Raw genomic sequence first — 18,782 nt, 5'->3', positions numbered from 1 at the left:
GAGCAAAAAAAGGCAGTCAGATATTGGATTAAGACTGATCACTTTGAGGTTTATTTGTATCCTGCCCTCAAAACTTTTTGCCATTAGAGCAGGCCATATCTGAATCTCTTTGAGAGAAGCTTATACCACCTTCTCTGGCCAAGTATAGGCTTGCTTTTGCCCATCTCCAAACACAGAAGAAACTATCTGAGTATATTATATTTATATTATATATATTATATTATATTTATATTATATATTATATTTAGCCAATATGATAAGCATCAAGGCCCAGCATGTAATAGGTGAAAGCAAATGCATATCTTTGTTAGTCCTCTTGGAGTTGGAGTAGACACAATTAATTAATGCTGTTCACAGTGTAAAGTATAGATCTACCTGAAATCTCTTGTGTCTTATATTCTAGACATCTACAGCAACTCTTTACATGTTCTTTAATGGAACATCATCAAGCTAGACAACTCACCAGATATGGCAGAAGATACTTATGTCTAGCATAATTTAGCGTTATAACTCCTTGGAAATCATGGGTAAAAGAAAAACCATGGTATACCAATATAAGACTGTCCTGGACCTGACATGAGTTCAGTGCACATGGGATGCATCTGAATTCTTGGATTTGCTATGCTTTGCTTTAAGTATCTACTATGCCCAGTATGGACTGTAAAAGACCTGATGTTTTTGAAGAAGCTAATGCTGCAATCCATGCTGTGCAGACCTGCTGCCGTGGTGCTGGCAGCTGCAGCTTTGGGTAATTGGGTGGAAAGTATGAGTTCCAGCTTCTGCCCGCTCTCCACTCTTATTTTATTCAAGTGTAAACTACTACATAAACATATAAACAGTGCTGTTGGCTAAATTTGTCAGCGAACTGTGCTGATATTGGCCTATTCTGGAATAAAAAGATTCAGAACATACCTGTGAAAAAATGAAGTGTAGATACAGCTCCTTTATTGGTGAGAAAGGGTGCAGAAAACATAGAAGCACAAGATATCCCACGTTGGAAGGGACCTATAAGGGTTCATCAAGTTCAACTTCTGAACTGAGTCATCCAAGTCATATATTAACTGTCTCTTTTGTATTCTAATAAAATTAATTCCCTTTATCTTTTTTTTTTTTTCCTTTTTATTTATTTATTTTTTTTCTTTTTTCCCCCAAACAACTTCCTAAGGTACCACATATTTTTGTATATTTCTAGTTTGAAAGCAGCAAGTCAATGTTTTTGTAGCTAGCTTAGCAGCTACCTTCAGGAAACAGCTACTGTCTGCTCCCTGACTGTTGCAGATGAACTTTCCCTGGCTTCTCTTCGACATCCCCACTGCGGTGGGACAACAATCATTGCAAAAGAATTGATCTCCTGAATATATTCCAAATATTAGACTCTGAAAGATTTATTTCTCCCCACTCAAGACTAGCCTTGAATAACCTGAACACAGAGTGAAGCACAGCAAAGCTCATAGCTTCTATGCACATTACAAAGCTTGGAAACTGAAATGTAACATCTAGCTGTGAATATATACATTCAAATACATATATACTATACATGAAAATCCACAGATATATGTCTCTATGTATATTTGTGTGTATAATCTTTAACGTGAGTTGTAGCTAGACATAAAACCATTTGAAAGTGATGAACCTGGAGTTAGACTCAATCCTTATGTGTTCCTTCTGACTGAAGATATTCCACAATCCTATGGTTTTCAAAGCTGGGCTTGGAGCTGACTGCTAATTCAGTGTATTAGGATACAATGTTTGCAGGAAAGGTCTTCTCCTAGAGCTCCCCTCATAGGTCACAAGCTGGTTAGCCTTGATGCCTTGGGAGAAATATGTCTTCAGGTGGATGCTTTGTCCCATGGGCAGCCGAGGAAGCACGTGGTACGCAAAAGCTTTATTAAGGCTGCTTTCTCTGCTGGTGTTTAAGAAACTGGAACATTTACCCCAGGCCTGCATGAATAACCTGATTTTCAACCTCTGTTTCATGTTGTCTGCCAGGCTGCTTCTTTACAGCTCTGCTCTTGTTTTCTGTCATAGGAAACTTTCACTAATTTCAACAAGACATACGCTTTCAGTCCCATGAAATAACTAACCACAGTAAGATAGCTCAGTGTTGAAGTGTAATTACCATATCTATAACAAACTTTTTTAGCATATGACCCAGCATACCATATTTTAGGCCCTGCCACAAAAACAGTGATCGGTTCTTTATAATGCAGTTTCTAAGAGGGAGTAGAGAGATGATGGGTTTTAGGCACCGATGATATGGAGAGGTAGCAACCTTTAATTAGGCTTTCCTTTGTTCACATCATGTTTAACGAAGCAGCAAATTCACAGTTCAGTAGCAAATGAGAGCTAATCAAAGGAAAAATACCCATTTGTTTAACTTGTGCTCATGCCTTTTTCAGATGAAAATCTTTTATTATTGTTTGCTTTTCACTTCATTCACAGGAAGAAGAATAGTTCTTGTAGATAAAAGGCCACAAAATAAGAATTCAGAATTGGCTCCCTCTCAAAGCTTTCAAACTGAGAAAGTTTTGTCTAAAATGTTGGAACTTTGGTCTTCAATTTCTCTGAGAAAAGGAAAGAGTCATTACCTTCTTTTATTATACATCAACTATTTTATTCCCATAAGCCAACCAGTTCATATGCCATCTCCAATGCAAGATGGCACAAAGAGGAAATGCATCCTCCCATGGCCAAAGTATAATCTCTGCACATTACAGACGCAGCTGACAGAATGTGTAGGTAAAACTTCATGTAAAAGAAAGCCATTTCCTTCTCTCAGGAAACACAGCTTTCCTGAATCCTGGAAATATCCAGATGCTTTGAAGGTCTCTAAGAGCAATGACACCAAGCCTACAAGAGCACTGTGTATGGCATTCAGACCATTCTGGGAACTTCATTGGCATTCAGATAGTACTAACCCTAGCTGAAATTCATTTTAATTTTCAATTTCAGATTGCCTTACTTAACCCTATTCAAATTTTGGTAAAGAATCTGCCAAACTATGTCGCTAAGGAACTGATTCCTAACTCAAAGTATCTAACTGAAAGCTTCAAGGCCAGGATGGATGGGGCTGTGAGCAACCTGGTCTAGAGAGAGGTGTTCCTGCCTACAGCAGGGGGTTGGAACCAGGTGATCTTAAAGGTCCCTTCCAACCCAAACCATTCTGATTCTATGAATATCTATTGTGGAGTTGCTTCTTGTTCTGTGCTGTAATATTTACTGTGCAAAGAAAATGAATGGGAAGAAAAAGAGAATAGAGGAGTGGTTGTTGCTTAACAAGAGCTACTTTCAAAGTAGTTCTTAGTGTGCACATCATCAGGGAAGTTGCTGCTTGAGCCAGCCCTGAAGACTTTCTAAGTGGTGACTGTGTAGTTTTCTGAGCTCCGTATTTGAGCATAAATATCCTTTCTTAGGGACTAAACATGTGCATGTGTTCTTCTAGTCTCATTAGGCTTAGTTCTTGACTGGGGAAAAATATTCAGTGATGGCATCATTTAAATACCGTGGGCTGGTGAGCTTTGAAATAAGAATTCATTCACAGTAGGTGACACAGATTTGTAACCTTCCTTATCCCCTTCTTATGGAAATGAAATGCAGTGCTGACAAAATAACACTGATTTGAGGGCTGATTTTTCAGTTAAGAGTCATATATTGGTTTGGTACTGCTATGGCTTTTTTCTTCCAGAATTACTTACTTAGATTCACATTTATATTGTTCTAACTGTTGTACTTCAGTTTTACTGCTTAAGTGTCCTTGTTTCCTAAAGGTGGACATTTTTTTTAAAATAAAGATATAAATAGAGCTGAGATTCTTAAGAACAGTATTGCAGCTTGAGAGATATGTTCCCCTTTGGTGTTAACTGAATTTAAGCTCTGAGTATATAAGTGTGTAACTGAACTTGGGGAAATGGCACATACATCTGGAGAAGCTTCCTATCTATGCAGGCTGTGCTTGTATGGTAGTAACACAATGGAGAGGTCTTTGTTGCATTTTAGATGAATCAACAGACTTCTTCCACTCTTGCTCTCAATGATTCTATTGTTTTTAGTACTCTCATAGAATAGCTACAGTAATACAGTACTATTTTCCCCCTCAGCCTGCACTGCTGATCACTGAGCCATCCCCTCACTGTTCAGACCTGCAGGTCCCACTGCTTTCAAACAGAGGTGTCTGAAGTCTTCATCAGTGTGGTAACTTATGTGTGTGCCATCAGGCGTGTTCATTGCCTTACACTATGAAAACCAATTTGTGCTGGCTCTACTATCTGAAAATATTATTTAGTCATAGTCTGAAAAAAGAAAATGTTTAAACAAATACCACAAGGAATATTTATTATGTAATAACAGAAGTGTGTTTTTATGCTACAACCTAAAAGACTGTCTCACTGTCTCCCTCCTTAGCCCCAGCTTGATTTTCTGTTACATTTTGTGCTGCTTTAGTGCAGGTTCTTACAGTAAGAACCTACAGCTCTGCATAGTAACTTCCCATCAGTCTGGCTGTGAGTAGTGTAGTGAGCAGGGTAGGATATGACAGAGATCCTGCTGCATTTCTGAGAACAGAACAGGAGTTGTTTGAGATGTGTAACACAAAGTGGAGGCTTTATAACTAATATTCTCCTGTCCCTTTTGCAACCCACATAAAACGGAGCCACAGTTCACCCTGCGATGAATATGAAAATTGGAATAAACAGGTCTTTGAAGACAAGACACTTTAACATGCATAAATGTAAAGTTAAATCAGAAGACAAACAATGCTGGTGATAACAAAGATTACATGAGCATACATCTTTCACAGAATCATAGAATCATGGAATTGTTTGAGCTGGAAGGATCTCTCTCTAGTTCAATTCCTCTGCAATGAACAGGGACACCTGCAACTCCATCAGGTTGCTCAGAGCCCCATCCAGCCTGACCTCAAGCGTCTCTCCATGGACAGGGCATCCACCACTTCCCTGGGCAACCTGTGCCAGTACTTCACTACTCTTATTGTAAAAAACTTTTTGTTATATCCAATCTAAATCTTCCCTCTTGTAGTTTGAAACCATTTCCCCTTTTACCTGGTAAAGAATCTCTTCCTTCTCATCAGATATTGATCAGATATTGCCTCCCATCAGATATTGAAGGGCAGCTCTCAGAAGCACAAAAACCTTCTCTTCTACAGGCTGAACAGACACAGCTATCTCAGCCTGTCCTTGTAAAGAAGGTGTTCCAACTCTTGGATCATGTTTGTGGCCCTCCTCTGGATACACTCCAGCAGGTCTATGTCTATCCTGTGCTGAGGATTCCACATCTGGAGCACAGAGTAGAGGAGCAGGATCACCTCCCTTGACCTGCTGGTCACTCTTTTCCTGATGCAGCCCAGGACATGGTTGGTTTTCTAGGCTACGAAGGCATGTTTCTGGCTCATATCCAGCTTGTCATCCACCAGTATCTTTCTTCTGGCCAGCAGAACAAGATCTGCTGAAAACAGGAAAACTCAATGACAGAGGGCTGTGTAAGCACTCTGCTGAGTGCTTTTCTCAGGTACCCATGTAATATTTTTTCCATGCTCACAATGTCAGATTCAGTAATTCCTTTACCCATCATCCTTCTGCAAGAGCAGCAGTGCAGAGATGCAAGCTAGCCCCAGATAAGACTGCTAGCACAACAATGAAGATGACAACTGAATGTAGGCCTGTAGCCTTGGGAAAAAATTATACCAGATTGATTGATTTTCCAAGCATACAAACCCAAACAATACCTTTTTCCCATGTAACTGAGGGCAGATTACTTTGAAACAGCAGCCTGACTTGGATGGGATAGATGTTTTCTGAACTGCTATTTGCTTTGTCAAATCTCTTGCTCTGCAGGATTGTCATTCCAGGCACTGTCAAAACAAGTAGGGTTTGAAGTGGGAGGTCTCTTCCAGTCCAGGTGTGTAGCTGAAGAAATGTTTGCCCTGGAGACAAATCTGAAGACAGAACTGAAAGAAGTCAACCAAGCAGATCCATTTTCTTATGAATAAGCGATTTTAAGAGCCATTTCTTAACTTATACAATGAAAGAAATCATTTTAAAATCTGTTTGTTTCTGGCTTAAACCTTTCTCTCAATTATAAAGGCGAAAACAGTAATTATATGGATATCTTATTTCTTAACTAAGAATATGCAGCTCATGCCAATCACCTATCTCTACTCAGCTCTCAGTATTGCAAGCAAGCCCTGCCTGACAGCCATTTGTAACCGAGCTGTCTGTATTGTATCCATGTATATTGCTATGGAATTAACCAAGCTGCAGAATTTCCAGGCTTACATTTCATCAATTAAATACTCAGCCTTAAGTTTAATCCACTCATCTTCTGAATTAAAAAGGCATCGGCACTGGGGAGACATAAATGGCTGATGCCACCCATACTGCTTTTGCTCAGAGACTTCCTTCTCCAACACTGACCAACATGACCCCAGTAGCTGGCACCTGTCATACCATCGTGAACTGAACTCAGCACATCTCCTGGCACAGAGGCTTGCCATAGAAGTTCTGTCAGACCCTTTCTGAGAGATACAACACAGTGTCATGTTAGCATGTGACCAAAGGAGTGGAATAAGTACACAAACACCTTTTAACTGAAATAAAACCTGGAATCTGACATCGGTTTCTGCGAATTAAGCTTTCAAGGAAAAGCTCTTGGCAGGTTCATTTCATGAAAGCAACTCACAGCGAAAGGACGTTGATAGAATCTCCATGAGCTACAAGTGTGTGTTTCCACGTACGCTCTTATCATATCACATATCGCATCATGCTGCGTGAGCGCTTGGTCATGCAGCCAAGCAGCAAATGAAAGGAGCAGTGTGAAAGGAGCTGTAAGAGATGTGACTGAGCCCACAAGCAAAATGTCTTTGCTTTCATGGTAAAAAATGTAATAATGCAACTATTTAAACAAACAAACAAACAAACAGGAAAAAAAATGTATTTGACTCACCAGGAAATGATTCATCTTGTAAAATATTTAATCTGCACACATCAAAGTGTTACACGCATGCATTACACTCCTTGTCTTCTCTCGTCATTTACACTCTGCTAATACTGACATTTAGAAAATCACCAGCCCCTGTTATCCAGCCACAGGCACTTCACCAATCATGAAAGAAGGAAGTTCACCAGGATTGCAGTCAGTGGGGCTGGGAGCGATGCATGTGACAGGAAGTTTATTGATGGCCAAGAACAAAGTCGCCTTCACTCAGCTGCAAGGCAGATCTCTTATCTGTGGTACATATCTCTCTATTTTTCAAGTATCATGACATTTGCATTATGTGAAGATGATTCTGTGCTCCCAGTGTCATGGTGACATCAGCAGGCATCCCACAGATACAACATAAGCATGGCATGAGTTTTAAATTTGAAACAATTCATATTTCTTCTTTGGACTGAGCCTTAGAAAAGCATGGAGGGCAACAAGATTCGTGCTATCCTTCTGTACTCTTGCCATTTTTTATTGTATTTATCTATTTTTAAAGTTTTGAGCTTTATTTCATGAAAAAAAAAAAACATCTCAGCTTTCTACTGGACCTTTTTGTATTATGTTACATTTCCTTAGGTATTAAGCCCTGTCTCTAGCATTATTCACACTTGGGTTCCTGCTCTGTGGCTTGCTATTTATTTTGAAGCAGATGCATTTCAGTTCCTCTTCTGCCTATTGACATCTTCATTTGTGGAAATCTGTTTTCACTAGACCTGTTCTTTGCAGAGGCAGCTCTATCAGTCACAGTAGTCTTCCTTTGGCTTCATTTAGCACAAGGAACTATAACTTTAGAGCTGTCAGTGCTCTACTATTCAATATCTAACACTGTTAGTTTTGTTCCAAAGAGGAATTACTGCATCTACAAACTAAGTACTTATGAAAAATGTTCTTCTTGGAAGCAATTTTTAATAGATCAAAATATTTTTCCTATACTTTGTTTAACTTTCTTCTCTCCGTACAATGGATTATGTATCTCAGCACTTGAAAATATGAAAATCAGTAGTATCTGTTTGTGTGACTGCAGAAGACTTGGAAAGCACAATAGGAAGTAAAAATATGGAACAGAAATTTAGAAACCTACATGAATTGAAGGCAATAAGGAACCAGAAGAGAAAGACTATTTGACAGCCAGCTGACATTCAACAACGCAGTGCTGTTCTGATCAGGACTGTTTTTTCCAGTTGTCTTTATTCTTCTATTATTTGTGGATCAGGCACATGGTAAGAAGACAGCTAGCCATCATACAGCTCATCTTCAGTATTTTATTCTCATAGACTGCAAGATAAGGATTTGCAATTTGAGCTACTTGACTTTAAATTCATGTCTCCAGTTACAGGTTATTTAGTGTGATGATGACAGTTTCAGCCTACTCGCTGCCTCTGTCTGGGTACATTCCTGAGTAGCAGTGCATTATTTCATTCTCTTCTCTATGCTCCAGCAAAAAAACTACCTGATTTCACCCCCCCTGCTTTCCCTTCATGGTTGTCCTAACTGTATAAAAATGATGGGGAAATGACCCCATCTTCTCATGGTGTGTCCAGCAACACTGGTAGAAAGAAAATCTGGAGTATGGGACCTACTGACAGAGAGTACAATTTGTTTTGTAATATGGCCAATTTACTGTCAGCCTTTGCATTAGGAATCTGCTCGTCAGAAACTAAAAATAATGGCTTTAAGAGAGGGAACAGAATTTGCAAATATTTCTCTTTGACATCTGTGGTCTCAGATGCTGCTGTAGCCAAATGGGGACTGTCAATCACCATCTGAAAAGATCCAGAAAATAACACAAGAAAAACAACTCTTTTTTTTTTCTTTTCCTTCTTCTGAAAAGCAGTGTTATAGCTGGCTAAATAAGGTCTATGCTGAAGGAGAAGGGTGTAGAAGAGGGAGCTTGTGCTTGTGTTGTAATGTGACTCCTTACTCATCAGATGGCACCCATCATCATCACATCCATGGCCTTTCAGTGTGCTGGAATAAACTAATTATCTCTCTGACAACTCAGGTTTTAATCCCCATTTGTAAGCATTTGTCATGAGCCTTGGTCAGCCGGTTTTTAAAGATTGCCATGAATTATATATTACTCCCTTTTTAAGGCTGCCTAAATAAGGGCAATTACAGTGCCCTGGAATAGGTTTCAGTAAACACACTTGTGTTTGCTGCTGCCAGCCAATGTGAATAGGACAAAGCTTTTCACAATGCTGATTTTAACTTAGAGTTCTGATATTCACTTCTAGAACTCAAGTCTCTATTCAGTGCCCACAAAAATATGCAGGGAAAGATGCTCACCATGAATCAATGGGGCAACACTTTTCAAAGAGTAAGTTACTGACCCCATGGAATTTACTGACTTCAGTAGACTGCACCCAAGTTTACATCTCCCTTCATTCTTCCACTCTGTACCTGCAATATATGTTCTTACTGGAAAGCAAAAGTCGTGCTTCATCTTCCTTATCTCTAGACACTGAAGGGATGTTTCTGGAATCCTGCATAGAACCCTTCATCTATCTTCGGCAAGGATTTAGGTGATATTTATCTCTCAAAGACCTGAACAGGTGGAACAAAGGGCAAAACCAGTGGCAATGGATAAAATGAAAGGACAATTAAAATAAGGAGAAAAAAAAAAAGAAAAATAGCTGTGCATTAAAAATTACTGTGGATTGTTTGCCTGATGGAGTGATGTCTATGTGATGCTATCCAATAGGTGTTAATATGTACCTGTTGCATGTTGAGGGCACCCTGCAATGAAAAAATCTCATACTTAAGTAAATAAATGAGAAATCCTTCCTTTTTGTAGTATCTGCTCAGACTGCACTGTACTGCATGGTCTCACTGAATCAATGAGGCAGTTTTCTTTATGGTAAACATTGATATTTTATATACAGCTGCTGGAAATATCTTCAGGAAAAGAGCTGTTTTCTCCCTTCTCCATGTAGTTTTGCAAGTAAACAGCTTGAGCCAGATTCATAACTGGTGAAATGTTATTCACTTCAGTTACGTTAAATGGAGATGCAATGCAAAGGAATTGGCTTAAGGGCTTTACATTCCAGATCTTCAGCAATCTTTCCACATAGCACATGCTTTCCATGTGTTTTACATGCATTTTTAGACACCTGGAAGGATTAACAAATAGTAGACACAAGACGCAGGTAAGAACTGTAGCAGATTAAAGTTATACTTGTTATTTGGGTGCTAATTTCAACAAATCATCAACATGTAGAAACTAAGAGTGTTCTGTATTTATGCACTAATTTGTGTTTGCATGACTGTTTTAGAGTTAAAAGTATCACTGCCTTTCTGCTTGCCTACCCAGATGTGGCACTAAGTACTCTGAGTGAAAAAACATTCTAGTGTATACAAAGCAGTAATAGTTAAACAGAAAAGAAGCAAATATCTTAACATTCTTTGCCATTCTAACATTTTTCTCAGGTTGAAACAAGTCTTCTTATTCACCTCCTAGCTGCTGTCAAGGGTAAGTGCTCTTTTCATTCAGTATCAAGTAACATGAAGGCATTTACTTGCTTTTATCCCATCAGCTTTCATAAACAGACTGTTTTATGTTATTTTCTTCAGTCCTTGAATATTTTTACAGTTATTTTCTATACCACTTCCAACTGTTCCTCATTTCTTTCAAAAATGTGAACATCAAAATTATATCTACTTTATTTTTTTTCTCACGGGGAAAAGAAATTGGAGGGTAGTTGCATTTGCTGATCTGGACCATTTGCAGAGGCACAATCAATTTCCTGTCCGTAGTCCCTGGTTATCTATCCACATATCCTTCTAAAAGTTCACGTTAACTATGGCTCATAAATCTGTTTCATGCTTTCTGTGATATGGCTTTCCCTGTGCTCTCAATACCTTCCCCATTCTCTGATCCCAGACAATTTTCTTCTTACTATTCATGATTTATTTTGTTAATATTCATACAGTGAGTGTAAGCTGAGTAGGGTTATTGATGGATCAAGACAGGATACGAGGCTTGAGAGAAAGAGATTAGAGTTGAAGGAGACGTTCGGATTGTCATTCTATATGACTAGCAAAGCTGGTAGAGATCAGGAAAAGCACTGCCTGTGAGGATATACCTGTTAGAAGTGGTTATGATGGGCAAGGAAATACATGTTTTGCTTCACCTACACTGAGTTTGATCTGCGAGTTGAGGGTACGTTAAAAGATATCAGAGAGAGAAACAGGATTTCAGTTTTGCCTTGCCAGGTTTCTGACCTTAGCACTACTCTAGAAAACAGTCTGGGAACTAGCAAAGGTTGGGGACCACTCCTACAGGGCACTTTAGATGAGACCGTCCTGTTCTAAAGGGAAAGAAAATGTAACATTATGGAAGTGTCCAGACTGTGCCAGTTGGCCTCAAAAATAGTAGTTAGGTTGTCATTTATTATTATTTTTAACCATAGATATAGCCAAAGAATCGTGCCAGTAGACCGGTGCATTTGTGAATGCAGAGAACTTGGAAGACATCAGAACATAAAGCACCTGTCTAAATCAATGAGATTACCCAAAGATGAGATGCAGAGGGATGAGAGAAAATGCAGGGAGATGAGAAAATCTTCAGAGATCTTCAGACATTTGATACATTTTCACAAGGGGCAGCCTCCTAAGCAGTTTCTACTAGTTTGAATGACTGTACTATGCACCTCAGTAGTTTCCAAGGCACCCTTTATTTTATTAGACAAAAATTTCATCTGATTTTGTCAGCTTCCAAGACACTGATAAAAATGTTGAAGACTATGGGATATAATGCAGAAATACATAGAATCACAGAGGTTGGAAGGGATCTCAAGAGATCATTGAGTCTGACCCCTCTGCTAAAGTAGATACCCTACAATAGGTCACATAGGTAGGCATCCGGGCAAGCCTTGAATATCTCCATAGGTGGAGACTTCACAGTCCCTCTGGGAAAATATAGACTTGAACAACAATGACTCTCAATTGACAGCTGTTTCTGTGATCTGTCAGTTAGCCAACTCTTAATCTGGCATTATACCTTACTGTTATTGTATGGTAGCGCATTTTGAATTACAATGTCAGACAACATGAAGCCATTCTCCCTGCAGGAGTACAAATGCAGCTACATAACTGTTTTTCCAAACAATCTTAATCTTCTCAAAGTATCCCCTTAAATTCTTTTGAGAAGAACTATTTTTTGGATAACAATCTTCACCAATTATAATTCTCACCTATCGCTCTTTTCCAATTAAGTCCCAGGTCAGTCCCGTCACTCCTTCCCTCCTAGGATCTGCATCACTGTCAGCCTGTGGTTATACAAGTCTTCCTCATTGCCTTTAATGAATAGCAGTATGTACTAACACTACACTAACTATACTAACACTGGTAGTTTCACAGAATTGTCACAGTTTTTCTGGAAGTTATAAGCAAAAAGTATTACATATGAGGAACCAAATGTTTATGGACTCCTTCATATAACTCTATAAATAATGTTTCAAAGACTATACCTAGAAGAAGTTGTTTTGAATTCTTATTTTCCATTTGCCTGGTGAGTAGGTAAAGGAATTCATCTTTCAGAAATGATAAAAACTCATAGTTTAATTTTTCCTCCAAATTTAGCAAGGAAGTATATACTGAGCAATTCTGCATTAATCGTTAATCATTAATACTTTGGTCATGTTCAAGTGCTTTACCCTTTTTGTTTCCAATTCTTGGTGTTTTTTATCCAGCTAGCATTAATACACAACAGTTTGTCTCATTTTCCTTATTACATTGATTGATTTGGTCATATCTCCTTCAGTTTGATTCTACACTGCATTTGTACTTTCATGACAAGTTGTGACCCCCTGGTTGTGACTCATAGATAATCTTGTTTTTACAGCTCTCAGCCACTGGAAGATCATTCAGTGCCACAAACTAAAAACTTTTATTGCATAAGCAAAGTTTTCTGCCCCCTCCATGTATGCGCTCGCTTTCCGAAACCATAACTGCCCTTCACTATACTTGCTATATATTAAAAATCTTGAGATAACCCACTGTCAAAAAGACAAGAAAGCACAGAAGTCTTAGGTGATTAAGAGATGGTTTGATGCAAGAAACAAGAACTAGCTGATCTATGGAGATAAATACCTTCAAAGGTAAATATTACCTACATATATAGGGGCCCTAAGACATGTTCATTACACAATTAGATTGCATATATGGTATCTGAATAGCAATATGTGCATCTAGTGCGAATAGACAGGAATTACACTGCTCTTTCATGCTTAAGAAATATGCCAGGTAAGCAGAAAAGAATGGCTCTTTTTGCCTTTGTTTTGGTTAGCACGTACTTTAACCTTTTCCTAAATGGGAAATAGGCTGGGGGTATAGTTTAGTATGTGGTTCCCTTCTTGGGTTGTGAGTGCTGGTGCTGTGACCAAGCTCATTCAGCTTCTTGCAGCTGTGAGAAAGGTGTAAAAAAGCATTTTGGTTATAGGAAAACAAAAGAAAACAAACCCTAGACCATTGCTGAGTATCAAGCAAGGAGATAAATCTCCGTGCTGTGTGAATGCTGAGATTCCCCTGGTATCTGAAATAGTTCTGAAAATGTTTTCAGGAATCTGACATGAGGTGCCAGCAAAAACTGGCTCTGCTGACAGTTAAGTGTTTATAATCAACAAAAGTCAGCTTGATTGCATGAGTTTCAGAAATGGAAGGATAAAGCTTCATGTATATGAGTGTTCAAGTTACAGAACATTTAAAATCCATTATCTGAAATTATCTCACTAGATAATTTCAACATGCATAAACACGAAGCAGATACTTACTTGCAAGGGAACTTGTGCTTTCTGACGGTCTTAATATTGCAAAATTTTACATCTCCAATTATTGGGAGGGGGTGCTGACAAATTCTAGATCGTGAACTGCTGGTGCCCCTGCAGGCAAAGTTGTTCTATAGACAGTTATTTATAGATGGCACCTTTCAGACTTTTTTTTTGACACAAAGAAAAAAGAATAAAAATAAAAAAAATAAAAAAAATTAAAAAAAAAGGCCAAAGATATCAGTGTGAGATACAGTAATGGTGACAGATTTCATGTTATCTGAATCGCTAGAAAACTGTGTTCAGAATGCACTAATCTTCACAAGGTGTATCTGTTTCAGTTCTACATCTCTAAACTTGTTGCATGAATTGTTAGGATGATAATAAGCACTTGCTAATTTAAAAGTCTATCTATCTGTATACGGAGTCTTGATCCTGGAAGCTTGCTGCATGTCTCATCACGTTTCCTCTGCTTTTTGTTCCAATATTACTTGATAGAGAACAATATATTGTGATGTGTCGAACATCTGATCACAGGAGGTCACTTCGTGTTGTGAGAAGCACAAAACAGCATTTTTCTGCTTGGGAGGCTTTTTAAATGATGATACAGTGCTTAGGTCTGAGAACTAATCCAAGCAGCACTCATATTTTCCTTTAATTATGCCTGTGCCACCCATCTCCATTTTTTTCCCCATGTTATAAATACCTGTGATGATCTGATTAGTCAATACGCAGAATAAAAATGTCTGCAAAGGATCGGAATCACTCACAGCCACACAACTCTATTTCCAACACCGGACAGCAGGGTAAGTGCAAGCATTTGGCATGTAAACAAGACCTCTCTGTTTATACACATATTGTAAGTATTAGGTGCTAGTGAGCTGTTTCTAGCAGACGTAGAACATCCGGATACTATTATATGTGGGAAAAAAGTGGGTTGATGATTTACTTGAAATTAATGGTCACTCTTTTTTTCTCATCTATGCAGGAGGATGTGAATATTTTGTAGCTTTTGTAGTTTTGAGGCTGTTAAGTCTATTTCAAAGCCAGAAGAAAGATCGTACAGCTTCACAAACGCAAGAACATAAAGCCAAGGAGGTCCACTGACCAAACAAACCTCATTAGGCTTCATATTCCAGGCACTGAACTTGATGGGTACCTTCCAACTGGGGATATTCTATGATTCTATGTCCCTGTATAGCTCAGTTATACATCATGACATCACTGTCATCATACAAATGCTGCCTTTTAATTAGGAAGGGAAATTTGGGAACCCATCTGAATTTTAGAAGCGTCACTCATTGGTTTAAAAATGGCAACTCAGTGTGATCATAAAATAATTCTTCAGACACTCTGGATATGAAATTAACTTAAACATCCAATACTTGTACTTTCAATCTTGTCTGAGTTCATGCTGGTCACTGCAGAAGAAAGAATATTGACTGGCCTGGAATTATATAGAAAATATTCCTTATTAGTAACCGTATTCAGCACAGATTTGTCAATTAGCATATATCTAGAGCCGTAAAGAAAACCAAAGCTAACAAAGAAATCATGAGGAAATATATTTATAAAGCCCTTAGAAAAGGAAAATTTTATCTACAACTTTCTACTGGTCTACAACACAGTGTCAAAATATGTTTCTAATATAACTTGGTATCTACAAAACTTTTATAGCTTAGTAAGGCCATAAAAGGAAACAAATAATGCATGCCTTTTCATCATTATTTCATTTAGATGAAGCTAACCTGGTTTTACTACATTTTTTTTTTTCAAATGATCTAGTTTTATTTTCTTTTTTTCATCAGGTCGATCGCTATCATTTAAGCTTCCTCTCTGCAACTTCAGTGGCACACAGTTGTTAAAACACAGGTAAAAGTTAGTCATCTTTGAAGCAGAAAAGGCCACCTTCCAAAAAATCTCCTCTGAGAATGTCCAGACCAATCTGTACAGTAGCTCCAACAGCAGCCAGCAAGTTCGGAATAAAACCAGGCAAGACAGCTGGAAACCAGCCAGGTGGCAGTCCTAATTTACACATAAGGAGCAGCTCTTACATTTAATAAACCAGCATAGCTCCATGGCTCTATGCCAACATACATTAGCTGAAAGCCCACATATCCCTCTTTTTTTTTTCTTTCTTTTCTTTTTTTTTTTAATTATTATTATTATTTATTTTTTTATTTTATTTTATTTTATTTTATTTTATTTTATTTTATTTTATTTTATTTTATTTTATTTTATTTTATTTATTTTATTTTTTCTCAGTGGTAACTCTCTTGTTCAGGTCTGCTGGTTCGCATGAGGTACATGAGGTGTCCACCAGCGTAATACATGTGCACCTTCACCATGAGCAGCCACTCGCTGCACAGCACTGCACATAATGGGATCACCTGGCTTCTCTGTGCCACCATGACAGCTTTCACAGCTCTTACTTCAATGCTTAGTTGCTATCTGAAGGAGTAATTTAGGAGCTAACAGTTCTAATCCCAAACTTGCAGATTAAGCAACTGAGCCTTTTTTTTTCCAGACTGGCTTCAGACTTCTTATAATTTTTTTGTTTCAAACAAGGCGAAGTAGTGAAGTGCTGTATTGGAACTAAAAGATGGTATTATGGTTCAAGGTCATCACAGACTAAATAGATCACAGAGTATGCCGCAAATAATACAAGGTCACATGCAAAGCTGTGATTTGGGCTTTACCTGGAATAAGAAAAAGACAAAGACCTTAAATTGTTTCCTACTGCCTTTCGGAATGCTACCAAGATGCTACTCAGATGCATCTTATACTTTCATGTATCTGCTGTTCTGTTCTTCTGCCACTTCCAAAACAAGAAACCAACAGTGGTGGCTAAAAAAAAAATAAAGTAAAATGAAATGATGAGCAACAAAGACACTGTGTTGCAAATTTTACTTCATATGCTTAAAAGGTGCTTGTGACCATACTATGTTTATTCAATGAGATAAGGAGATGCAGAGGTTAAAGGAATAATGGCTACTTGTCCCATTCACAGCAGGAAATGCTAAAGAAACAATTTGCCAGAAAGACAATTACCAGGGTGATGCGAGGTGTCCTCTTCTTGTTGTGACAGAAGAGATAAGAAAACAAGAGTTACATTTTATGGATTTTTTCTAAGCATTCTTCACATTCCTCTACCTGTCACTGGCAGGGACATTACAAGGCTGATCAGCATTCCTTTAAAGAGCAAACAGATGGTGGGCATGTAAAAATCTTGACCTTTCTGTGTTTGGATCAGGATCAGATTCAGTGCTGAGACAGAGATTTCAATGGTCAACAGGCTAATGGAAACAGGAAGAGCATTTACTAATAATACTATTTCTTCTTCAGAAGGCCGTGGCTCTTTAAAACCACAGTGTTTGACATCTGAAGTTGTCACACGATGGTAATGAGATTAGATTTTATTATCACTGAAGTGCTGTGGCTCTGGAAATGTCCCCTGTGTTGCTTTGCTTTCTTGGAAGACTGAGTAGTTGTGTATTTAAATATTTATGACTGTGCCATGCCTCTCACAAATAGCTGGACTGTATCTTGCGAATAATCCAATCAGTGTATTTACTCACAGGATAAAACTCTACCATTTATTTATCTTACACGCGTAGATGAGTTACTGACACCAAAAAAATAGCAGTAACACAAAGTAAAAATGTGTAAGTTTAATCTCTGACAATTTATGGCTAAAACTGCACTTAAATATTGCTTCAAGACATGAGCACAGTCCCCGCTTCCCTCTTCTGCTTTAGCTGACCTGAAGTCCACGCTTACAGGGCACTACTGTTACATAGATCTCCTGGAATAAAATGGTCCATTCATTCCTCACTCTTTCCTTTTGAGAATGCTAAAAAATTAATACATTTATTTTAAAGTAAACAACTACTTGTGTGACCTATTTTGATAGTAACTGTGGGCTGATATCCAAGACCTTGGGTCCAATCTGTTGTCAGCCATAAAGAGCAGTCATGCAGATCAGAGCAGACACTTGGCCTCATTCCCTCTGCAGGGGTACTAGACTGAACCCCTAATGCATTTTGGATTCTTTACACTAGTTATTGAGGGCATTAAAGGTGAAACAGAAGTTTCTTTTGTCCCTTCCCACCTTCTTTTTTTCCTCCTGTTTATGTTCCTTGTGTCTCAAGTCAGCCCCAATTCTTTGATTTGGAGCTGAACAGAGCTCTGTGTGGACTGTACTGAGATTTCAGACTTCTTCAGATGTTTAATCTACATTTATATTAAAAGTTTGTTTCACATTTCAACATAGAGTTTCCATAAACACTGACCACCTCAGCCTACCTATAACCTTGGTTCTAGTAGAAGCCATTTATCCCACCAGTGCAAGGAAACTTCTCTGTTCACATTACATTTGTTGATCCTGTAATTGTGTAAAGACAAAAAACATTTGTGACAGATTTCTGCTTGCAACGCCAATTATACCATATATAATATATATATTATATAATATATATATATATATATATATATATATATATATATATAATATATATATATATCTATCTGTCCATCTGACAGTCTTAGGAAATCACTGCTCACCTGGCTGTCTCATGATGCTTTTTACATATGAAAGTTGAAATGAATAAGTGAACAAAATGACCTAAAGCTCTGCGTGTTCTATTGGAGAGGATACATTCATGTTACTGCTTGAGGACCTAAAACTTGCACCAGTAGGTTTCCTGTTTGCTATTGAAATATTTTTTTAAAGTTGTATTGCTCCACATGAATTTGAAGTAGAAAAGGTTATTACAAGTCCCTTGTCTTTTAAGCATCATGTGAGATTTGTCTGTAGATTTACAGGCTCACTCCTCTTGCCCTTATAAAGACAAAATGGCAACTATAATAATAGGTAAAGTAAACAATGATGAAATCAGATCCCAAATGTTTGTTCATTTAATGAGAGAAGAAGAAGGAAAAAAAAGGTGAATTAAATGTCCTGGAACACTGAACAAGAATCCATACAAAGTGAATTTCTTATGCAAATAACAAAAATAATTT

The sequence above is a fragment of the Excalfactoria chinensis genome, chromosome 3 (assembly GCF_039878825.1).
Source record: "Excalfactoria chinensis isolate bCotChi1 chromosome 3, bCotChi1.hap2, whole genome shotgun sequence".
In the NCBI taxonomy this organism is placed as follows: Eukaryota; Metazoa; Chordata; class Aves; order Galliformes; family Phasianidae; genus Excalfactoria; species Excalfactoria chinensis.
The sequence above is the reverse complement of the archived record's forward strand: the minus strand, read 5'-3'. Positions refer to the sequence as shown.